The sequence below is a fragment of the Sus scrofa genome, chromosome 3 (genome assembly GCF_000003025.6).
Source record: "Sus scrofa isolate TJ Tabasco breed Duroc chromosome 3, Sscrofa11.1, whole genome shotgun sequence".
In the NCBI taxonomy this organism is placed as follows: Eukaryota; Metazoa; Chordata; class Mammalia; order Artiodactyla; family Suidae; genus Sus; species Sus scrofa.
The window spans coordinates 12,204,139-12,229,027 of NC_010445.4; the positions used below are offsets into that span (position 1 = coordinate 12,204,139).

Consider the following 24,889-nt stretch of genomic DNA (forward strand, 5'->3'; position numbering starts at 1 on the left):
AAAAGTCATTGGTTGTTCAGAGTGGGTAGATCTACTGCGTGCCTTTGCATTTTATCATGGCACTGGAGCAACCAGAATTTGGGTCTGGAATGTCTGTTTTATTTTAATTGATTAATTAATTAATTAATTAATTAATTTTGGTCTTTTTAGGGCCGTACCCACGGCACATGGAGATTCCCAGGCTAGGGGTTGAATCAGAACTGCAGCTGCCGGCCTATGCCACAGCCATGGCAACTCGGGATCTGAGCTTCATCTTCAACCTACGCCACAACTCATGGCAACGCCAGATCCTCAACCCGCTGAGCAAGGCCAGGGATGGAACCTCCGTCCTCATGGATGCTAGTCAGATTCAATTCCACTGAGCCACCATGAGAACTCCCTGGAATGTCTGTTTTAGGGTAACTCTTTTGCTGAAGTCGATCAAAACCTTTAGAAGGCATGAGGCTGCAAAGCATCTTCTTAATTGGATCGTTTGTTTGTTCCTACATTCACTGATTGAAGGATTCTCCTGGGAACCTGGGATAGAGCAATGAAATGGTCCAACCCTTGTGGTCCTTCCCTTCTTGGAGGGGCTCCAGTCAGGCCCCCAGGACTGTGGGCTGCACAGAAGGTGTGTAGCACCTTCCTTCTTGGTGTGTCTCACCAGCTCCGTGCCCTCCCCTCTCCCAGCAAGAACCTGCCCCAGTGCATGTGGTGAGATGCCTATTGGCCTGTGTGCACTCATGCTCCATCACTGTACAGCCCTCCTTTGTCCCACTTGCTGCCTGGCTGCCAGACTTCTGCCAGGGAGTGAGAGTGATGGGCAGTGGGCACTGTGGTTGAGCCCTGCTTTGGCTCAGGCCCACTAACTAACAGAGCTGTGCCAGGCAAGGGACTTACACATTCTGAGCCTCATCTACAATATGGGGATAATAGCACCCATCTTTCAGGGTTATTATGAGAGTTTATTTTTATTTTATTTTATTTTTTTGGTCTTTTTTTGCCTTTTCTAGGGCCGCTCCTGCGGCATATGGAGGTTCCAAGGCTAGGGGTCTAATTGGAGCTGTAGCCGCCAGCCTACACCAGGGCCACAGCAACGCAGGATCTGAACCGCGTCTGCAACCTGCACCACAGCTCACGGCAACGCCAGATCCTTAACCCACTGAGCGAGGCCAGGGATCGAACCTGCAACCTCATGGTTCCTAGTCAGATTCGTTAACCACTGAGCCACAACGGGAACTCCTATTATGAGTGTTTAAATGAAATAATGTGTGTAAAGCAGAGCAGTGATTGTTGCTTGCCTACGCATTAGCCCAACCTCTTCTGCTTCCTTAGTAACAGAACCCTGTGCTTTTTTAAAATTTTATAATGATTTTAATTTTTTTTATTATAGCTGGTTTACAGTGTTCTGTCAGTTTTCTACTGTACAGCAAGGTGACCCAGTTGCACATACATGTATACATTCTTTTTTCTCACATTCTCATGCTCCATCATAAGTGGCCAAGGGGGAGGGGGAGGGAGTGGGATAGGTTGGGAATTTGGTGTTAATAGATGCAAAATATTCCTTTTGGAATGGATAAACAATGAGATCCTGCTGTATAGCCCTGGGAACTATATCTAGAACCCTGTATTTTTAAAGGTAGTTCTTACTTAGCTAAAAACTCTGTTCCTAGGAGTTCTCTTGTGGTGCTGCGGGTCAGGAGCTGGCATTGTCACTGTAGTGGTTTGGGTTACTGCTATGGTGCAGGTTCGATCCCTGGCACAGGAACTTCCATATGATGCGGGCACAGCCCAAAACAAACAACCCCCCACCCCTGCCTGTTTCTCAATCTCCCTTGCAAGGGATGAGGAGTGGGCCTGAAATCAGAGCCATAATTGTTGTTATGATGGTGGTTATGACAAATTTGACACACGGCCCACTCTGAACCAGAGAAAGCCTTGGTGTTGATTTTCTCACTTTAGGGCCTGGTTACCCTTCAGTTACACAAACTCAAAGGATTGCCCTCAAGATTCTTTCCCTTTTCCGTTGTGGCGAATCCCACTCACGCTTACCCTAATGTCAGCGTGTTATTCCGCCAGGATCATCGGCATCCTTTGGCAGATGAGGAACCCGAAGCCCAGGGAAGTGAAGGAAATACACACCTAATGCCCAGCTTATAATGAATGACCCCCAACCCAGACCCCTCCGTGCTATTGAGACCATGGTGATATGCCAAGAGCAGTAAGGGAAGAGCGCAGCATCGGGGGCTAACAGATCGATGTATTAATCTTGGCTTACCGGTTTCGTGATGTGGGGCAGTGATGTCATTTTTTTGAGCCTCAGTTTCTCATCTGTACAATGGGGCAATACACACAGCACACATTACTAGATACGAGGAGCGAAGTGCGAGTGTAGTAGCTGACACAGAACAGGTCCGTAACCAAAGGTGATCTCTGCTTCTTTCTTCTCTCATCAGGATTTATGGGAACCAGGGAAGGTTTCCCACTCGGCTGTATTAACTACAGGAGGATCGACCTTCATGTGAGCACAGCCTGTCCCACCAAACTGGCAAGTAAAGCGAAAGATTGCTCGGAGGCCCCTTTCTCTATCTAGAGTGGCCAGAAATCCTTAGAGGCAGCTGCCTGATACACTTTCTCCGAAGGCTGACTGTTAATCTCTTTTCCTTGGGAACTCTGCCTTAGCATCGCGCCCTCCCGCGGGGAGGTGTCATTTGCAGTAGTGGTTGGTTTGACAATAGACGTGCTAAGGAGGGCGTCTCCAGATCCCCTGCGTAGAGCCTGGGTCCCCATCACTCAGGCTCCCGGGAGCTGCTTCTCATTCTCTAACTGGCACTGCGGAGAGACAGAGAGAAGTCTTTGAAGTAAAGGCACTAGGACTAATGGCATAATTACTCCACAGAACCATTTGCAAAGTAATTATGGACTATTGTTAGGATGCTCCAGCTTTTTTTTTTTTTAAAGTAATGAGGCTTTGCTTGGAGTAAGTGATTATGGGGAAAAAAGCCAATAATGTGTGTGTGTGTGCATTTTAAAAAGGAGAGAAATACCCTTTATGCCCCCTCCTCTCAAAGCCCCCTTTCCCATCTCCCTCGTGTAAAACCAGAAACTCACCCAGAACCCACCATGGACCCAAGAGTGCCCTGTTGCCTTCTCTTGCCCTGGCATTAAAATACAATTTCGAGAAGTACTGGCTGTAGAATAATTTGCTGAGAGATGCATTTCTTCTAAGGACGGAAGGACCTTGAGGCCGTGTTGTTAATGTTCGAAGCCCAGGGGTCTTCTGAGTGGGAAAGTTCTCCAGCGGCTCTCCTCAAGCACTTCATGCCAGAGCTGGGCTTCCTTCTGGCCCTGGCCCACCTCCTGGATGTCCGTGGGGTCCGCCGCACAGAGCCTGCAGCCTCTGCATGACAGGGCCTGCGTCAAGCTAATTGAGATACATATTACAATATTAACTTTTTAAATATCGTATTAGCTTTCCATTAGGATAAATGAGGTACGGAGGAAAATTGTAACAGAGCATTAGTCTCTGCCTGCACTTAGCACATTGATTATGTCCAGATGAGATCCTCTGAGCCCACCCCGGGGACCATGGGAGGGGCAGGCTGAGGCCAAGGGCGTGTCTTCTAGATGGAAGCTCAGTCTGAGGGTGCAGGCGGTGAAGGGCAGGGAGGCGTGGAAGGGCTGAGTCTTGGGTGGAAGGGGCTGGGACCCATTTAAGTCCTCTCTGATGACAGTGCCCTGGATCCTACAGGACATTGAAGGACTTTTCTGGGCAGCCTGGCACTTAGCCGATAGCAGCAATTGTAAATAATTACAGCACTGTTGGCTGAGCTTCTAGAGAGGACAGGCCCTTTGGGGACACTCTCTCTTAATCCTCATTTCAAGTGACAGAGGAACAGGGGTCCAGGGAAGGAAGGGATGGCCCCAAGGTCTCCCAGCTTCTCGAAATAGCACTTCTGCCTGGGGAGGAACTTCAAGTCTAGGCTTGCACTGAAGTCTGAAGCCTTCGTGTCCAGCCCTGAGGTGTTGCTGAACCTGTGGGCCTGGGAGGTATGGGGCAGCCTGCAAATTCCCAGCCAGGGTATCTTAGTCTGTTTGAGCTGCTCTAAGAAAACATCACAGGCGAGGTGGTTCATAAACATCAGAAATCTGTTTCTCCCTGTTCTGGAGCTGGAAGTCTCAGATCAAGGTGGAGCATGGTCAGGTGAGGGCCCTCTTCCAGGCTGCAACCTTCTCCTTGTGTCCTCACTCTGGTGCAGAGAGCTCTCTGGAGCCTCTTTTGTAAGGCCACTAATCCTATTCATGAGGGCCCCACCCTCGTGAGCTACCTTCTCCCGGAGGCCCCACCTCCTAATACCATCACACTGAGCACTAGTTTTCTGCATATGCATTTTCGGGGGACATAGACATTCAGTCTATAGCATAGGGCTCTGTGCACAACCATCCTTCAGCTCTGTCTGAGGCAGTGTGGCCAGGTGGCCCACCAGACACAGACACGGACTATTGTCAGAGAAAGATGTCATTTCCTATGAACATGGAAGGTGTGTGTGAACAAGGCCAAAAGGCAGTTTGGACTGAGCCCTGGGTCACGACCTACCCCTGGGTGACAATAACTTGGCTAAAGGAGGAAGCTACGCCAGCATCTGCTTCCTGGATAGCTGAGTCCTTGAGTAAGTTAACCACTCTGAGACTCAATTTCTCATCTATAAAATGGGTTGAGTAACCCTATCTCATATGGTTTGGGGGGCATTCCTGGGATAATCCATACAATACACTTGGCACATATATATTATGCTTAGAAACATTAGCTGCTATTTCAGTGTGATCATAGTGATTATTAAGAACTGGCTCTCTGGAAGAAGGCCTACCTGAGGGGGTCAATGCTTGGCTCCCTGTTTATTGATGGTGTGGTCTTGGGCTTGTTGATACCTCCCAAGACTCAGTTTCCTTATTGATAAGACGAGGATAGTAGATGTACCTGGTTCAGAGAGTGACGGAGATTGAGCGTGTTAACACATTTAATGCACTCAGCATAGTGCCTGGCCGATGGTGTATTTATTATTTACCTCTGTGTTCAGCTGTGAATTTAGCCAGAGCCAGGGGAGGTGCCTGCGTTTTGATGTCCAGACCTATGTAGGGCCTGTGGACAGTGAGTTGTTGGAGGCTGGCAGGTGGACGGGCATGCGTGTTACCCTAGATCGGCTGGGCCCCTGCGCTGGGGCATTCCCTGTCCACACTGCCTCCTCAGACCAGGCATTGCTGGGTCTCTCCTGAAGAGAGGGACAGTCTGCTTGGGAGCATGGCTGTGGTATGTGTGTGGCTCCAACATCAGCCCCTTCAGGGTGGAGGGGTTGCTTGGTTCATCTTTGCCTCTCTGTTCTGCTCAAACCCTGGAACTTGGTAACACCTCTGTGAATCGCTCTGAGTTGCCTACAGCACAAGAAATGATGGTGAACATCCGAAACAGTGTGTAATGAAGTTCCATGTTATACGGTGCCTGTAGTTTGAACAGAAAGAGTCCAGATGACAGGTGGAGCTTTCTGAAGGAGGTGATGTGAACGGGGCCTGCTGTGAAAAGGTGGTTGGGACACAGGGATGGGGTCTGGGAGGGGGAGCAATGTGATTTAGTGGCAGGGGCCTGAGTGGTCAGAGGAGCAGAGGGCCCAGTGTCTTTGGAGCAGAGTGTGTGTGTGAGGGGTTACAGGTGATGGAGGACCTAGGGAAAGGGCAGGAATTTGACATCAAGGCAGGGGACTATAGTGAGGTGCAGAAAGCTTCAAAGGTGGACCAACCTCCTGGGAGTATCTTGGGAGGTTGACCTTGGGGCAGTGGGGTGCTGAGCCAGTGATCTGAGGCGCAGCACAGCTGCCCTCACCTCTTGTCCTGGGAGATGATGCTGTTTGCTTGGTGCTGCCAAGTGGTGCAGTCGCTTAACCATGACCTGCAAGTTAAGTCACCTGTCGTGAGGAGGAATGAGTCATTCTCTGAAGCTTTTGTGCAAGAGCAACTAGAATATTTATCCAGGTCTCAGGGAACCCAGGGACACCTTGAAAAACAGGAGCTGGCTTTGAAGTGGGATCCAATGACATCCTTAAGCCTCTGCGTCTAGAGATCTGTTCACAAGTCAGAGCCCGTAGATTTTAAGGGCAGAATATTTTCACTGCAAAGAAACTTTCTCTGAGAAGCCTTGATTGGAAGACTGCCTGGAGCCCACAGAGCTTTTTGTTTTCAGGCTCATTAGTGAGTGAGAGTCTCATTGCATTGTGCATGGGGCAAAGGCAAAACAGAGAGAGAAAGTGACTGGCAGACAGGGCACCTGGAATGAAGTGTGTGACTGTGGGGAAGCCGCATCCACAGGTCATGACCTCCTGTGGACTTTCCTATACGTGAAACTCCATCTTGGAGGCTGCTTCCTGGGAAACCCAGCCTGTGACAGTAGGTGATAAGACGCTGGGGCCTCGAGTCAGTTATTTCCTCTCCAGGCCCCAGTTTCTGCATCTGCAAAATAAAAATGGCTCGCCAGATAAGAGATTCTCAAAGTGTGGCCCATGGAACCCCAGGGTTCCTGAAATACTCTTTGAACATCTCATTTATCAAAGGACAAAACTATTTGCATAATATTATTGTTATCTATTTGCCATTTGTGCTGATGGTGCCAAAGCAATGGTGCCTTAAAAGTGGCATCAATCCATGCTAATCTTGTATTCTTTGCTACTATGTACTCACAGTGTAAAAAAAAAAAAAAAAGTCAGTTTTACTTAAGAATGTCCTTGACGAAGCAGTCAAAATTATGGATTTTTACTAAATCAGGACCTTGACTCCATCTCTCTCTGCTATTCTGAGCGACCAGTTGGACTGTACCCATCCTGGATACAGTGGTTGCCTCAAGAAAAAGCACACATGCCATTGTTTGAGTTGTCAGCTGAACTAGCCACTTTTTTTGTGGAACACCATGTTAATATGAAAGAACAAGGGACAAAGAAGCTACAGCAACATTTTCTCGAAATAAAGGAAGTGAGTCTGTCACTTCAAGGAAAACAACTCACAGTATTTGTTACCAGTGATAAAGCTCAAGCTTGGAAGTAGATATTAGATCCTAAGGTATTAATGCATCAATCAGTTAGTAATGTCTGCTGTAGCCCTGAACAGGACAGAGTGGCCTGTGCATCATCCATAAAAGCCACTCTTGCTCTGCTGGTCTCTGACTAGGTGCACATCCTCAGAAGTTTCTGAATAATCTCAGATCATTCTGGAAGGACTAAGCCACACACAAGAAATAGCAGCACAGGCCCAACTAGGATTGGGACCCTGTCGGCAGAGCTGGTCCTGGGAAAAGTGATGAGAGCGTTCTACTTGTTGCTATGATCCCAATTTCTCTTTTCAGTATGTCCCATCTACAAACTCAGAGTCCTGGCTTGTTTTATCACCCTCACTTACATCTCATTTTACAAAGGGATACAACAAAATCATTTTTACTGAGGAGTATATAAGTGGTCAGGCTAAATATACTAAGTTTCCTAGGAGAGTCAACTTTTATTACCAAAGACTTCAGCCAGTAAATTTCAAAGTTTTAAAAACCCATGGTTTCTCTCTCTCTTTTTTAGCATGAAAGTCTCAGATCTTCCATCTGAGGTGGCTCCCTGGGACACTTGTCTGTAGATTCCTAGCAGTCAAGGAGACTTTGTTAAGCTTTATTTTCTGAAGTTTGTGTTATGAAAACATTTTTTTGCATTTTCCAATATGAATTATAACAGTTGCTTATGCTCTTTCAACCCTCCCCCCACAACCCACTGCCTCAGCCCCCTGCAACTCCAAAATAGCCTAAAAAATGTTCAGCTTCACTCCTCACCCAACCTTCAGTTGAAGATCCTTGTCTCAAGTGGTGGTGGCAACATGTATTTTCCAAGATGTCATCAATAAAATCTGTTACTCCAGGTATTCTTTTAACACTGTAACAATGTAACATAACTCCTCCCACTGAGAGGTGAGGTCTGTGTCCCCTCCAATGAAGTCCGAGTAGCCCGTGACTTACATGGGCTTCAGCCTCCTCATTGTCAAAAGAGGAGTTGGAAGGAGTAACACCACGTGACTTTCAGTGCTGGTCATAAGAAGCCATGCAGTTCCCATGAGGTCCTGTTGGGGCTTTATTTTGGAGCCCAGCCACCACATAGCCAGGCCACAAGGAGAGACCATATGTAGGTGCTCCAGTTGGTGCTCCAACTGAGGTCCCATCTGACAGCCGGCATCAACCACCCATGAGTCAGCCAGTGTGCCTTCAGAGCCCCCAGGGGTCAGGTTTACCAGCTGTGCCCCAGACAGTGTGGCGCGAAGACGTCCCCACTGAATCCTCCCCAGTTGCAGGGCTGTGAGAAAATAAGTGATCACTGTTGTTTTAAATCTCTACAAGTTGGGGTGGGTTTGAATGTAATGACAGGCACTGGAACCATAGTCAAAAGAGAGGAAAAGACCGTGTCATTGGCAGATATGGGGAGAGATGTGCTTGGGAATAAACCTTCATCCCTTGGTCTGTTGCACCCCTGACCACTGTGGTCCACGCTGCAGTCAGGGAGAGACAATCCATGAGATCAGATTTGGGCTACTTTTCCCTTTCGCAGGGTATGTTATTTGTCATATTCATGTCAGGTCTTTTTTTTTTTTTTTTTTTTTAAGACTTTGGGGTAAGTCAGGCTACTTATATGGCTTCAGCCTCCTCATCTGTCAAAAGAGGAGTTGGACAAAATCTCTCAGCTCCTTTCCAGCTCTGATGTGCCCGTTTTCTCTCTTCATTTTATTTTCCCCACTTTTCTTCTTCTTCTTCTTTTTTTTTCCCCCAAATTTAACAGTGGAAATTGTAAGCACAACAAACTCTCCATGTCTCTGCTAGGATCTAATCCACTTGGGGCAGATAAACTGCAGGCATAGCTTTTTCTGGTTCTGTGAATTTGACAAGTGTATTTGCATACCGCCTGGTGTTTTGTCTGCATCTTCTCACTTTGGGATGCCAGAAGTCCCACCGACAACACAGCATTCCAAGGACAGCATCCATTTGTCCTCTTAATCCTTTCATTTTTGTCTTCAACCTCTAAACGGAAATATTTATGAATCTTTATTTTTCTTAGGCAGTTCAACCTAAACAAGGTATAGTTTTTTTCTTTCGGGGAAACTCTGGAATAGATTTCAGGCAAGCAGGTTAACGTGCAATTTAAGAGTTGTGTTCAAAGTCTGCACACTGGGAGACTGGCCGCTGACAGACCAACAAAGGACAACTCGGATGGGAGCTAGTAACTCAACCCAAATTTGGAGAAATAGGGATCCTGCTGTGTCTCTCTACTCCCATTACGTTGCTTGACTGTTTTAACCCCAGGCATGAAGGAGTAGAATCACAAAATTAGAACAGACCTTCTATTTCCCAGACTGCAGGAAGAAGGGCCCTTCTGGCTCCTGGTCAGTTAGAATGATCTGGAATGTGAAATCACCCGCCTTTGTTTGAGTGGTTGGGAACTTGGTGCAGGAGCTTGAAGGCTGGAGAACAGCACAGGCTCAGCAGCCATAAAGATGGTTGACTAGAAAATTACAGGGTGTTTAAATTAAATTTTCTTTATATATATCACATATAAGCTGCCCCTGTTTTGTTTTGTCTTTTTGTCTTTTAGGGCCGCTCCCTTGGCATATGGAGGTTCCCAGACTAGGGGTCGAATAGGAGCTGTAGCTGCCAGTCTACACCACAGCCACAGCAATGTCAGATTTGAGCCGTGTCTGAGACCTACACCACAGCTCACAGCAACGCCAGATCCTTAACCCACTGAGCAAGGCCAGGGAGCAAACCCGCATCCTCATGGATACTAGTCGGGTTCGTTAACCACTGAGCCATGACGGGAACTCCTGCCCCTGTTTTTATTTTTTATTTATGAAATATAGTTGATATAAAACATTATTTTATTTCTACATAATGACTTGACATTTACATACATTATGAAATATCCCTATTTTCTTTTTGATAACTAAATTTTTATGAGTATATATTAATAAACATTAGCCATGTATATATTTTTAAGTGGTAGTGGTTACCTGGGAGTTTGATCTTTTTCCTTCTATTTTTTTTTTGTCTTTTTTTAGGGATGCACCCGCGGCATATGGAGGTTCCCAGGCTAGGGGTCGAATCGGAGCTGTAGCCACTGGCCTATACCACAGCCACAGCAATGTGGAATCCTTAACCCACTGAGTGAAGCCAGGGATCGAACCCACAACCTCATGGTTCCTAGTTGGATTTGTTAACCACTGAGCCACAACAGGAACTCCACTTTTTCCTTTTTTTTAAAGTGACCCACCATATATATTTTATATGCACATCTGTATCTTTGATATCTAAGAACTAAAGTAATAGATAATTATAAAAATTGATACAGTTTAGAAACTGATATTCTGCACTGTAATATAATCTGGAAGAGAATGTACCTTGGATGTTCATTAATGGACATATTCTTGTTGATGTCCTCAACATCATACTAATTAAAGTGGATTTGAACTTTTTCATTGGCAAAATGAAAAATTTCATAATGAATATGTTCAGTTTTATTTATTTCATGCGTTCACTCACTCACATTCCATTATTTTGCCTTGCGGGTCATTTTTTCTCTTTGTTTTAAGTTTTCTTGTGATATTTGACTCTATGTGGTCAATATTTAGCTTTAATAAGTAGTTAATTTTACACTTTTCATAAACATCTTTGCTTGTACATTTCCTGTAATTATAAAATGCAAGAATAATACAAGAACCTTGGACTCCTCTTTTTGAAATGAGGAGTGAGTGATGTCTTAGAGCTCCCATGGCTGAACTTGCTAGACATGCCAGTGTCAACTGGGGTACATTGTAGATTGCAGGTGTTTAATTATACTGACTTTTTTTTTGCTTTTTAGGGCCTCACCCGCAGCACATGGAAGTTCCCAGGCTAGGGGGTCAAATCAGAGCTACAGCTGCCGACCTACACCACAGCCACAGCCACAGCGACGTGGGATCCTTGACCCACTGAGCGAGGCCAGGGATTGAACCTGTGTCCTCATGGTTCCTAGTCAGATTCGTTTCCGCTGCGCCACAGCAAGAACCCTTTTTCTTTACAATATATAACCTGTTTTTCACAAATCTCTGTACACTTGGAAATCATTTAAATACCATATTTATGTCAATTATTTAGACACTCTCTGTTTAATGGCAGCAGTGCTTCATTTCATAACTTTTCAGAGGAGTCCTTACTTTTGCTCCATCTGGTAGGTTTAGGGGTTGTAACTTTGGTTAGGGTTTTCGGGAGAAGTGAGTTAGCAACAGGATTATCTGTGGCATCACTTCTCTCAGACTGTCTTTCCTTTGTCTTGATACGTGAATAGCATCTGGCTTAGGCAAAGAACTCCTGGGTCACAGAACTCCCCCTTAAACAGTCTACAAACACTGCCTTGCTTTTTCTACATTTGCATTAGTAGGATCTGGGGTCAGCCTTTTTTTGGTTCTTTGTAAGTGACCTGTCATTATATTTTATTTTTTGCTTAGTTTAGTGGCATGTCCCCCTCCAGCCTAGATATTGAAAAATGTCACTAAAACATGTCTCCTTTGTCTCTTTTCATAACGTTCCTTAAAACAGTAAATCCTTTTGATTTACACGCTCAGATTTTTTTTTAAGCACAGGAAAATTGTCTACTAGTAAATCATTGATTTTTGCTTTTTCTCTACTTATTCTGCTTTCTTCTTTAGGCATAGAGCTAATCCAGAGATTAGATATTGGATTTCTAGCCTACGTGTATATTATTTTCCATCTTATTATATTCATCTTTTTGTGCTTCTTCTCACCCCTCTCAATCTTATTGCATTGACTTAATCATCTCCACTGCCAATCTATTTTTTCCCCCTATTGTTGATGTTTGCTTTTTAGTGCCTCCAATGTGGATTTTAATTTTCTTAGTGTTTTTAGCTTCCTGGCACTCTACCTATCTCTGCCAGCAATTTTTTTTTTTCTACTTGTGCCTACATTTCTGATTTTTCATTTCATCATTCAAAACTTGCTTTATGAAGTTTCTTAATTTTTAGAAAATTAAAAAGCGCAAAACATAGACATTCTAAACATTTCTTCTGTTTCTTACAATCAGTTGATTTCCCAGGTAAACTTTTCCTTTGTACATCTAGGGCAGAGTTGTCATATGTGTCTTACACAATCATTTTATAGGCCCAGTTTTTCCCCGTGTGTGTATGTGTATGCCTCTATCTATATCTTTACACAGTATATCTCCATGTATATATCATTGAGCGAAGAGGGATTTTTTTTCCTCCAGGTCAGGGTTGGCTAGCTGATAAGCCGTGTGTATTCTTTTTCATTCCCTTCACAGGCTGCATGTCTTCTGCTAGAATTTCCTTTTTGGATCTCAGGCCAGAGGCAAATTGATGTGCCCAGCCCATAACCACATTTCTGGTGAATGACAAGCATTTATCTAGTGCAGCCCTTCACAATTCACAGAAGGTTTTTTTGTTCCCATGGTCTGGTCCCTTAAGTGAGAGAAAGTGATTGTGTTTCCAGATAATTGAAATAGTCAATAATTCTTCTCCTGTTACAGGTAACCTCTGGGAGGTCCCATGGTGGCTCAGTGGAAACAAACCTGACTAGTATCCATGAGGATGCAGTTTCCATCCCTGGCCTTGCTCAGTGGGTTAAGGATCTGGCCTTGCCGAGAGCCATGGTATGGGTTGCAGATGTGACTTGGATCTGGCATTGTGGTGGCTGTGGCCTAGGAACTTCCATATGCTACAGGGGTGGCCCTAAGAAGGCAAAAAGAAAACAAGTAACCTCTGAAAAAAACTGCAGTCCACAGAATCTGTTGTTCCCAGCTCACATTCATGAAAAAAACTTTCACAGACACATCTCTCTTTTGCTGGTGTTGTGTTTTGTCTTTTTTTTTTTTAAGGGCTGTACTCAGGGCATATGGAAGTTCCCAGGCCAGGGGCTGAATCGGAACTGCAGCTGGCAGCCTACACCACAGCCAGATCTGAGCTGTGTCTGCAACGAATACCACAGGTCACAGCAATGTTTGATCCTTAACCCACTGAAGGAGGCCAGGGATGGAACCTGCATCCTCATGGATACTAGTTGGATTCTTAACCTGCTGAACCACGACGGGGAATCCAAGACGGCATTTTTCAAAGGGTATTTCGTGGAAGGGGATAGAAATTCTACAGGAGAATGATAGAGGAGAATATTCAATTAATTATATAACTAATTAATCTGAAAACATGTTCAGTGGGCAAATATGTTTGGAAATACTGGGTTCATTAATGCTAAATGGGCTTCTTTACTGTAGTAAGTTGTTCTGAACTCTTATAATGGAAGCGGAGAAACCGAACTTGTGAATGGAAAATTTTTTCACAGGGACATCGGTATCTCATAGCATTGCAATACAGTGGGCTTCCGAGAGTACTTAACCTGGACTCAGTCTCCCATCTCTGCTTCTTACTGGGCATCTGTTTTATTCTCTGCTCTCTCCTTCCCTCACATCCTAGCCTCCTAACCCTCTGTAGTCATCATGGTAGAAAATGAAGTGATGACAGGTGTCAGAGCTTTATATCTTACAGCTTCAGGCATTAGAAAAACACTAGCCTCTCAGTTTCCTTCCCGAATTCCCACCGAGTAAAACAGGCCTAACTTGAAGCAATTACTCACCCGGGGACCAATCAAATGTGGCTTGTAGGTGGAGTCTGGGAAAGATATTGTGATTGGCCAAACTAAGGTCATGTGCTTACTTTTGGGCCAATCAACTGCAGCCAAGAACGCGGTTGTTGAATAAAACGGCTGCTCCGGGAGTAGCTACGTGAAGGGGTGAAATGGGGCTAAAGGCTACTTGCTAGAGGAGACAAGGGGACTGGAGAGACAAAGCAGTGTGCCCATGATACAGAGGAGAGGCAACATGGATTTCCAAAAGAAGGCACATTGTATGCAGCTTTTCCCCAGATATATTTGACCACAGGTATTTATTTAATTTTATTTTATTTATCTTTTGTCTTTTTAGGCCTAACCCGTCGGCACATGGAGGTTCCCAGGCTAGGGGTCCAATTGGAGCTGTAGCGGCTGGCCTACTCCACAGCCTCAGCAACGCCAGATCCATGCCCCATCTGCGACCTACGCCACAGCTCACGGCACCGCTGGATCCTTAACCCATTGAGCGACGCCAGGGATGGAGCCTGCGTCCTCAGGGATGCTAGTCGGGTTCGTTAACCACTGAGTCACAACGGGAACTCCCACGGGTATTTATTTTGGATTAGAATCCCGGGAATTGGCGTTATGAGCAATGCCTTTTGGAAGTGATGATGTAAAGGCATGGAAGAGAGGTGGGGAGGGTAGCGGGGTGAAGTGGGGGCTAGCAGATCTTACCCAAGGGAGGCACTCACTGCCTTGGTTTCTTGCTGGCGTCTTGGGCTCTGGGTCTCTGAAGTAAGAGTTCACCACAGTGGTGGTCGTTGAGCCTTCTGCCACTTCTCGCTGGCCTTGCCAAATTGTTGCTATAGAGGGCTACTCTGGAAGGACCTATTTGTGTTTCTAAAATTCCACTTTCCTTAGAAGGTCTTTTCCCTTTGGAGACAAGATTCCAGGGCCTTCATCCCAGGACCCACATGTCATTGCCACTCCTTGTTGCAGCTCCTGAGTCATGCCTTTTTCACTGACCCACTAAATAGTAGAAACAATTTTTAATCATTGGATTTACCATGCAGATATAGGACTGGCATTTGTTAATGATGAGATTTATTGCAATAAAATTAATACGCTCCACTGTCCTTTTTAATAAGGCAAAGCAGATAGTGCAACTCTAGTTAAATGTACTTTGTATGAGCTAAGTCAGGGATTTCAGCTGAACCACAGTTGCCTGATTGTCTGTGCTCAGCTCATGGAAAAGCAGGTTTTCTTCTACTTTCATCAGAGCCCTTAAAGGTAAACTTGATCATCTGAATGAGCCAGGGCAGCTTGCTTAGGGGAGATAATCAAGAAGCCCATTAGACCAGGAGTTTCAAGCTTCTGGAACAGTCATATACCTTTTGAGGCTGAAATCTCCCCAGGAGATTTCAATCCCAAAGAATTGACATATTTTAAAGAAGTCCCTGCATTGACCTTGACAACTCTGCCAGCAATGTGACCCTGGGCAGGACTTCAAAGAACCCTTTGGATGTGCCAAGCGTAATTTGAAAGCCACTGATGGTTATGAAAGATCTTAGGGCAGGACCTCGCTCCAATTGTGCACAGAACCCAGTCCAAGGGAGCTTGCCTTTTCTTGCTGTGACACTAAACTTCATTAGGATGGCCACAGCATTTTATAGTTTTTCTCTGGAAATCTTATTATTCCTTACTTGGGTTGTATAATAATTGAGCTATATGACTTACCTTTGTATATTTGCTTACTAGTTTGTAATGTACTCAAAGGAAGGATTCATTAGGTTCCCAAATACCCAGTCAGTGCCCACATTTCCAAGATTATTTAAGTGTGTGGTGTGTGTTTGTGTGTATGTATTTGATTGAATCTGGATTTAATCAGAGCCATCCATTGCATTTGGCATTTTGATTTATGGTTTCTCCTACCTTCTTTGTGTTTTTCTTGCAATTTTTTTATTGAAGAAAAATGCATCATCCACCCTATATAATTTCTCACATTGTGGTTTTTACAGTTTGCATGATTTGGCAGAACACATTTAAACAGAACTTAAGAAAGATTTTTCAACAGAGATACACATTTGTTTCCCTAGAATGTGTCATTCTGACTCCTAGGTCTGCAGCTTTGTGCGCTTTCATTGGTGTGCTCTCCAGAGGGGCTTACACACCTCTCTGCTTGAGGGTCCTTTACTCTAGCTAGGCCAGCCTCCTTGTCATGCTGGTATAGAGCCACCTCCTTCACAAAATCATAGGTGGTTAAGGAGCAAAGGACCTGGAGCCAATCTCATATCCATGATTCATATCCAACTGGAGTGTCCTTCCTTTCATCACCTCTCATGTATATTCATCACCTTCTCAGGTGATGAGACTCAGATCCACCCAGGAACTCTGTATGATAGAGTGGGAACAAAGCATGAACTTTGTAGCTGGAAATATTGGAGTTAGACTCTTGTGTTGGCTGCTCCCCAAGATCTTCTGATCTTGTACAAGTTACTGAACACCTCTGAGCTTTAGTGTTTTCATCTGTATGATGGGAATTTGCAAGGACTGAAGAAGGAAAAGTGAAGCAGAACTATTCTTCCCATTGCTTAGGCCAAAAGCATCAGAGTTACTCTTTTTTTGGGGGGGGGGGCTGTGTTTGCAGCATGTGGAAGGTCCTGGGCCAGGGACTGAACCTGCACCAAGCAATGACCTGAGCCACTGCACTGACAGCGCCAGACTCTTAACACACCGAGCCACACAGAAACTCCTAGAGTTACTCTTTACTTCTCTCTCTCACATCTCATACTGGAAAAAGACCATGAGAAAAAGCTCGGTGTTAACATGGTTTGGTCAGGACTCCTCTTTGAGTCTTTAAAAATATAGGAAATCCTTATGTAACAAGAATAGCTAGTATCTATTGGTCTTATACTCTTCATCAGGCAGTGTACAAGGGCCTTAGATCTAATAACGCATTTGCTCTTGAAACAATCCCATGAGGTATTAATATCAGTACTCCTATTTTACAGACGAAGAAACTGAGATCCTGAAAAATTAAGTAACTTGTCCAAGGTTACATAGCTGTTAAGTGACATCTGGATTTGAACCCAGGTAGTCAGGTTTCAGAGGCTTCCTAACCCTGGACGTGCAACTGAATCCTCTGGGAGCTATTACAATATTTTAAGCTACACCTTGGCCCACATCAATAGGCTGAGTCTCTGGGGCTTGGATCCAGGCATGAATACTTCTTCAAAGTTCCTAGAATGTTCTAGTGGGCAACTAGGGTTGAGAGCAACTGACTGTAGTTGTGTGGTGTCTGTTGGTAGACTGTAACTGCACCTGAGACCCGCACCCATGATTATTATTAATTATATCTGTCTACCCTCAAGTCTACTCTTGGGTGTCCTTGGATGTTAGCTCCTCTCTTTGGAATTAGGTCGGCTGTCTAAGTCCCCTCAGACCTAACATCTCAAGCCTCTGTGCTTCAGGGAAGCTCAGAGTCTCATCAATTGACCTGGGAGCCAGGGCGAGATTAAGGGGGGGCGGTCCATGCTGGCCACTTTGTTGGTGACAGCAGGAAAACTCTTCCAAAGCCTTGACAGGGCTTGTCACAGCCCGAGTGAAATGCATACGTGTGCTCGTCGCCTTTATGTGCGGCTCAGGCCAGTTGAGGTGAGAAATGTATGGGCATGGAACCACTGGAGGAATGCTTCATCAGCTGTCAGCCGCCAAACACAGCAACGATCAGATTCACAGTGACCCTTAGATTTCGTCAGTCGCTGCGGTCCCTCACCCGTCTGGGAGATTGACGGCACTGTCTTGTCAGTTTGTCACATCAAATGACAGCCTCTCCAGATTTGGTTCTGCGTGGACAAGTGGAGCTGTCACAGAAACCTTGTCGACTCAAGGAGCCAGTGGCAACTCACCACAGTCACGCGGTGTGAATAGGGAGAACAGGGCAGTTAGGGGCTCTCCGGCATTAATACAAGAAGGTTGACAAATTAAAGCTTGTCATTTCCCTTAAAGCCACTCAGTGATCGTATGATTTTGGACATGGCCATGTGAAGGCAAGAATCTGCAGCGGTTGCTGTGGATCCTATTTTCCAGTCTCTCCTTTTTAGGTCATCAAACCTCAGGCGAGTTGGACCACTGCAAGGAGCACCTGGGTCTTTGCAGTGCCCCAGGGCATCTTCCCATTGTTAGTTGCACCAGGTGGAAAAAGAAAGGATCCATTGAGTTTAGATGGCAGCATTTGTCTTAACTAGACTTCCTCCAGCTTACTTCGTTGGGTGTAATTAAGATATGAAGGCAGATTTTTGTGACATGAAAAGGCATATAAACTTCATATTTTGTTATGTATTCCAGGTAGCTATGATTTTGTAAAAGTTAGTTGTCATTGGTTCCATCAATATATGTTTTATAGAAAGTAAATGTTCTAAGGTTCCATGACTATGATTCCACCCTTAGGGTAGTTAATAAATTCTTGAGAATAGAAGCATAGCTTGTAATTTGGATGTCTAATTGGCAAACCTTTGTTTGCATTCAATTACAAGATGATTGCATCTGATCAAACAATGATCCAGAAGCAAGGTTTCAGCTCTCCCTGTCCTGTTTTCTAAAATGATACAAGACCTGGAGTCCTGGGGGTTGGGTCTATCACCCAGAGACCTTAGAAAAATAGTAGGACCTTTCTGGACCTCCATTTCCTCATCTGCAAAAATCAAGGTATTGTGTTATATGGCCTCTAATTCCATCCCCAAATTCCACGTTCCTGTGATTCTGATCACAGTGCTGATCTAGTCATGCATGCAAAATGCTGAATATTTAAATACTTGCTCACAGGTTGAACATTTCATCACTGTCAAGAGCCCAGAATCATGTGGAGGGGCAGCACTTTCTTCTCTAGTTTCACGCTGAATGTAATTATACTTTAAATGACTTAATAAAGAAGGTGGGTGTCCTTCTTTGCCAGGGCTCGTCCTTGTGCTGTGCACGCTCTGTGTAATAGGGCTGCTTACTTGTCTCACCCAAATAGGCTGAGCCCCTGCTTGCCCATGACCCTGTGCTGGTCATCTGGTCCACCTGGTGTGAACCAGCGCTATTTGTGCTCCCTCTCAGGCACAGGTGTATCTCACTTATTGCTTCTTTATACTCCCTTGGGGAGCATTTACACCAAGATCGTAAAGAGGCAACTGCCAGGGTTATTTGTGAAGAACTGTGATCTATAACCCGCATGATACATACACACACTCACGCAAATGTACTTAACCTCATCTTTCTTTTTAAGAGCCATGAGAATGATAGACTTTGCTGTCAAACACTCTTCAGTTCAAATTTTGGCCTTAACATTTTCTGTTTTTTTAATCTGATTTTTTTTTGTCCTTTTTTTTTTTTTTTTTTTTTTGTCTTTTTGCCATTTCTCGGGCCGCTTTTGCGGCATATGGAGGTTCCCAGGCTAGGGGTCGAGTCAGAGCTGTAGCCACCGGCCTACACCAGAGCCACAGCAACGCAGGATCTGAGCTGCATCTGCAACCTACATCACAGCTCACAGCAACACCAGATCCTTAACCCACTGAGCAAGGGCAGGGACCGAACCCGCAACCTCATGGTTCCTAGTCGGATTCATTAACCACTGCGCCACGACGGGAACTCCTAATCTGATTTTTAAAATGCATTTCAGGAGTTGCCGTTATGGCTCAGCAGAAATGAACCTGATTAGTATCCATGAGGACACGGGTTCAGTCCTGGCCTTGCTCAGTGGGTTAAGGATCTATTATTGCCATAACTGTGGTATAAGTTGCAGACACAGTTTGGATCCTATTCTGCTGTGGCATAGGCCTACAGCTGTAGCTCCGATTCAACCCCTAGCCTGGGAACGTCCATATGCCACAGTGCGGCCCTAAAAAGACAAAAAAAAAAAAAAAAAAGTTTTTACTGATATCAGTACGTTTTCACTAATAAGCACTTCAATATGCATATGGTTCATCAGAATTCAAGATTTATTTAAAGTTATTTCTATTTTTTAAGGTAAAATGTACATAATACAGTGAAATGCACGGCACTTTCTATTTGTGTGACTTTGGACTAATTTTTTTTTTAATGAAGTATAGTTGATTTTATACTCTGGTTTCTCTTCAGATCGCATAAATCTTTCGCCTTTTACTACTGAAGTATAGTTGATTTATAAGGGTGTGTAATGTCTGCTATACAGCAAAGTGATTTGGATATATGTGTATATATATATATACTTTAAATATATTTCTTCTTTTCCATTATGGTTCATCATAGGGTATTGAATATAGTTGCCTGTGCTCTACAGTAGGACCTCAAGCTCTCATTCCATTCCTCTCCCAACCCACCCCCCTTGGCAACCACAACTCTGTTCTCTATGTCTGTGAATATGTTTCTGTTTCATAGATAGACTCATTTGTGTCATATTTTAGATTTTGGACAAATTCTTTAACCTGGCTATGCCTTGGTTACTTTATCTGTAGAAGAGATGATGACGGGTAATCCTTGTGCCGACTGAAGAGAAAGGCACAACCTAAAAGTGGAGAATTATGTTTTATTTGGTGGACATTCTGAGTACTTCCAGCCTAGAACACAGCATCTCAGACAACGCTGAGAAACTATTCCAAGAAAGCAAGAGGGGGTTGAGCCAGGAGATAAAGACATTTTTGCAGTGAAAGACCCGGTAGTCAGAACATCAAAAGATTAACAGTGGTTAATCTACGAAAATCAGACAAATGAATGAATCTAGTGCTTTTCTAGGTATGGGAAGATGTAGAGTCTAGGCCCACTGAAATCAGGCCTTTGACATGCACCTCAGCTCTCTGGGGCCAGTATCCTGTGCTTTCTCATCCTGAGTCTCCTCAGGGCGCAACTTCGAGTCTGTAGCAGTTGACGGCTAGATGGTAAGCATTCTTTGTTTCCATCCTGAGTTCCCGTTGGGGCGGCTGTAATGTGGTGGCTTGATGGCTACAACTTCCTCAGGTCACACTTGTTGGGCCATTGTGAGGACATCAGGAGAGAATGTAGGAGGCATGGTGCTCACGTGTAGTGGGCACTCTGGAAAGGTGAGCTCAACTGCATCCAGACGAACTGTGAAATGCTGTCCATCTCTCCCTTTTCCAAGCAGCCTCTGGCCCTTTTCATTTAACCTTCTCTGGCTGCCAAATTGCAGACTGAAGGCTGATGGGTGAACCTTCTCCCTAGATACCGTTCAGGTGTCCTGATGTGCTGGTTGGTCAGGAGTTTGGGAGGTCTAGCCTCCAGCAAGGGATGAGTGTTGGTGGCCCATGGTGACTTCAAAGTTGGCATATCTGACTTTAGTGTTAGCATAAAATTCTCTGTGTTGCAGATCAATTCCAGAAAAGCCTCATGGAGGTTCTAATGGATTGGCCAGTTCCAGGGACTCTGCTTCTCTCTCTCCAGCTTGAGTAGTAATGACTCCTCAAATTGTGGCTGCGGAGGGGAAGGCCACTGTGGCCTTTGCTGACGGGGACTTGCCCTGCCGTGAACCTCCTGGGACTGTTCTGTGCTTTCACCACACTCACTCCTGGGGATAAGCATTTTTTTCCTGAAGCCTTGAGGGGAACTTAGGGATAGCTTCTACCCCAATACGAAGACCAGGGGTTCTCCTGGTTTAGACTGCCTCAGAATGATCTGGAGTGCTTGTTAAAATACTGATTGCCAGGGTCCATCCCCAGAGTTTCCGATTCAATTGTGCTGGGTGGGACCCGAAAATCTGTGTTTTTTTTTTTTTACAAGTCCCCAGGTGATGCTGATGCTGCTGTTTTGAGGACCACACTTTAAGAGCCTCTGATCAAGGGAGTTCCCATTGTGGCTCAGTAGTAAAGAACCCAGTTAGTATCCATGAGGACACAGGTTTCATCCCTGGCCCCACTCTGTGGGTTAAGGATCCGGCGTTTCCATGAGCTGTTGTGTAGTTTGCAGATGTGGCTCAGCTCCTGTGTTGCTGTGGCTGTGTCGTAGGCTGGCAGCTGCAGCTCTGATTTGACCCCTAGTCTGGGAACTTCTGTAAGCCACAAGTATGGTCCTAAAAAGCCAAAAAAAAAAAAAAAAAAAAAAAGACAAAACAACAACAAAAGTCAACCTATGATCAAGACCAAAATAACCTCCAGGCCATCGGACAGTTTCCTGGACCTATCCCTACTCTTGCAAGCTTGTCTGCCCCATTAGCCGTGACCTTGCTTGTATGAATTAATGGCCTCCAACTGGGAGGAATCTACCCCCTGAAATCCATGCCTGGGAATGAGTTGCATGGGAGAGGGAACAAGCTGAGACACTGGTGCCCTCTGTCATTGTTACAATGGAGTAGGGAGTTGACATGATTGATTTAAAGATGCCAATAGAGGATGTGCTGTTTCTTTAAGCGCAAAGACTGTGAGAACTTATGGAGATACTTAAAACCTGAAGCAGGAGAGTAGCAAGCTCCCAGGTGGTGGCATGAGCTTCCCAGCTCCCCAGCACCCACGAAGATGAGCAGCTGCTGCTGATGCCATCTGCGTGTCGTGAAGATTTTATGAGGCACAAGAAGCTTGCCTTTGCCAGACAGGCTCAGAGAGGTTTCTGTTCTGCTTTGGCACAGCTTCCCCATGTGCACATTTTGGTGACTCTGGCCAAGTGCCTGCCTGCTCAGCTGGTGTAGAAACGGATACAAAGCATTGCCAGCACATTCCTGGGGGATGGGTGACTTGGAGGTCAACTTCTCAGGTAGAACGTGTTCCTTGGTGGGTTCACCCTGTTCCATCCTTCCTGTCTGAAGTGTCTGCTGGCTCTGGGCTCCTGCTGCCTCAGTGTCTATATCGACACCTTCCCCTGGAAAAAAATCTGCTTTTTGAAGGTCAGAACGTTCCATGGGTAGGAGCTAATTGGGGGGGGGGGCAGATGTGCCCCCTCAAAAATTGAAGTCTTTTGTGCAGATCCTAAGTTAAGCCATGAATTTTATTTTCTGTATGGGCAGAGGTGGAAGCATGATGATAGAAACAGATGGGAGAGAGAAAGGAGAGAATGAAAGGGACCCCTATTGTTCTGAGCATCCTTCCCCAAATCAGCTGCATCAAGGACCCTGACCCTGCGTTGCTGGGGGTGTGGCACTTGCCCAGGCAGCAACCAGCTGTTCCCAGGAGGACTGAACACTGAGCCGCCTCTGCCCTTGGGCTTTCTTCTTTTGGAGGCCAGTCCTGGCTGCCATCAATCAGGCCTTGCAGACACTGTTCATGTCACATCTCTCCTTGAACTCTTCCTCGGATTCCTCCACTCACACCTGGGGCTGTAGCCTCTGCCTCAGTCACCTGGGCCAATGCAAGAGCATTGGTCGATAATTGTCTCTAGGCTTGCATGTCATCCCCCATCCCCCGCCCCGCCACGTCTCCCCCACCTCTCGCTCCTGGCCTCCCCTCTCCTGACTCCGCTGGCCCTATAGCCAAGGCACCTCTCCTCTGACTCCTCCCAGCTCGGCAGGTATCTCTGGAGTGGTGACTGAATAGGCAGGTGTTTCCCAGAAATCCTTCCAGGGGCCATTTCCAGGAGAAGTGTTAGTCTCTCTTTGTGTCCGTTCCTCCTTTCCTCTGTCTGTCAATTTATCAAGTGTAAATGCATTGAGTGTCCCAGTTGCCACGCCTCAGGCAGTGATCCACTCTTCCTGCAGTGACTGGACGCCACATGTACTTGTCAGGCTGTCACCTGGTAGTTGCAATGCCACCTAGCTGTTTTGACCATCAGTCTGGTGGTTCCCACATGCTGGTCTGCTCACTGGTAGCTGGAGCACTTGTTAAAAACACTGGTTCCTGAATTCCTCTGGTGAAGATTCCTATGTGGTAGGGCTGGGTGGAATATGGAATCCTATAGTAATTTTGATGATTTCTCATTTGGAGGTGGACACAGCCATACTAAAGTTGAAATAGAAATTTAAATAATAATGATTATACTGAAACTTTTGAAAAAGAAAAGTGGAGTGCATGGGGGATAATAGGTAGATATTTTAAAAATTAAAGTGTAGCTCATTTTACAACGTCGTGCCAATTTCTGATGTATAACAAAGTGACTCAGGCACACATATATATACACACACGTTCTTCTTTATATTCTTTTTCATCAGGGTCTACTCCAGGAGATTGGATATAGTTCCCTGTGCTACACAGTAGGACCTTGTTGTTTATGCATTCTAAGTGTAATAGTTTGCATCTGCTAACCCCAAACTCCCAGTCCATCCTACTCCCTCCTCCTCCCCCGTGGCAACCACAGGTCTGTTCTCTATATCTATATCTATATCGACTCTATATCTGTGAGTCTGTTTCTGTTTTGTAGATTGGTTCATTTGCGCCATATTTTAGATTCCACATATAAGTGATATCATATGGTATTTGTCTTTCTCTTTCTGACTTCACTTAGCATGATAATCTCTAGTTGCATCCATGTTGCTGCGAATGGCATTATTTCATTCTTTTTTATGGCTGAGCAGTATTCCATTTTATATATGTACTACATCTCTTAATCCAATCATCTATAGATGGACATTTATGTTGTTTCCATGTCTTGGCTAATGTGAATAGTGCTGCAATGAACCTAGGGGTTCTTGTATATTTTCAGGTTATAGTTTTGTCTGTATATATGCCCATGAATGTGATTTCTGGATCATAGGGTAATTCTATTTGTAGTTTTCTGAAGAACCTATGTACTTTCCTCCATAGTGGTTGTACAAATTTCCATTCCCACTGACAATGTAGGAGGGTTCCCTTTTCTCTGCACCCGCTTTAGCACTTGTCATTTGTAGTTGTTTTTTTTTTTTTTGTCTTTTTGCCATTTCTAGGGCTGCTCCTGCGGCATGTGGAGGTTCCCAGGTTAGGGGTCCAACTGGAGCTGTAGCTGCTGGCCTATGCCAGAGCCACAGCAATGTGGGATCCGAGCCATGACTGCAACCTACACCACAGCTCACGGCAATGCCGGATCCTTAACCCACTGAGCAAGGTCAGGGATCGAACCCACAACCTCATGGTTCCTAGTGGGATTCGTTAACCACTGAGCCACGATAGGAACTCCAAATTAAGTTTTTTTTTTTTTTTTTTTTTTTTTTTTGCTTTTTAGGGCCTCACCCATGGCAAATGGAGGTTCCCAGGCTAGGGGTCGAATCTGAGCTACAGCTGCCAGCCTACATCACAGACATAGCAATGCCAAATCCTTAACCCACTGAGCGAGGCCAGGGATCGAACCCACAACCTCGTGGTTCCTAGTTGG

The 24,889-nt window shown here is 45.2% G+C and overlaps 2 long non-coding RNA genes across 2 annotated transcripts in view; both read left to right on the forward strand.

Moving 5' to 3' along the window:
* LOC102168016 overlaps positions 1 to 2,762 on the forward strand; it is a 166,852-nt gene extending 164,090 nt beyond the window's left edge. The window contains exon 5 of the long non-coding RNA XR_001307390.2: positions 2,436 to 2,762. This is a non-coding gene — a long non-coding RNA (uncharacterized LOC102168016). The remainder of the gene's footprint in view (positions 1 to 2,435) is intronic.
* Positions 13,106 to 24,889, forward strand: part of LOC102157744 — a 313,512-nt gene continuing 301,728 nt past the window's right edge. The window contains exon 1 of the long non-coding RNA XR_002342332.1: positions 13,106 to 13,979. This is a non-coding gene — a long non-coding RNA (uncharacterized LOC102157744). The remainder of the gene's footprint in view (positions 13,980 to 24,889) is intronic.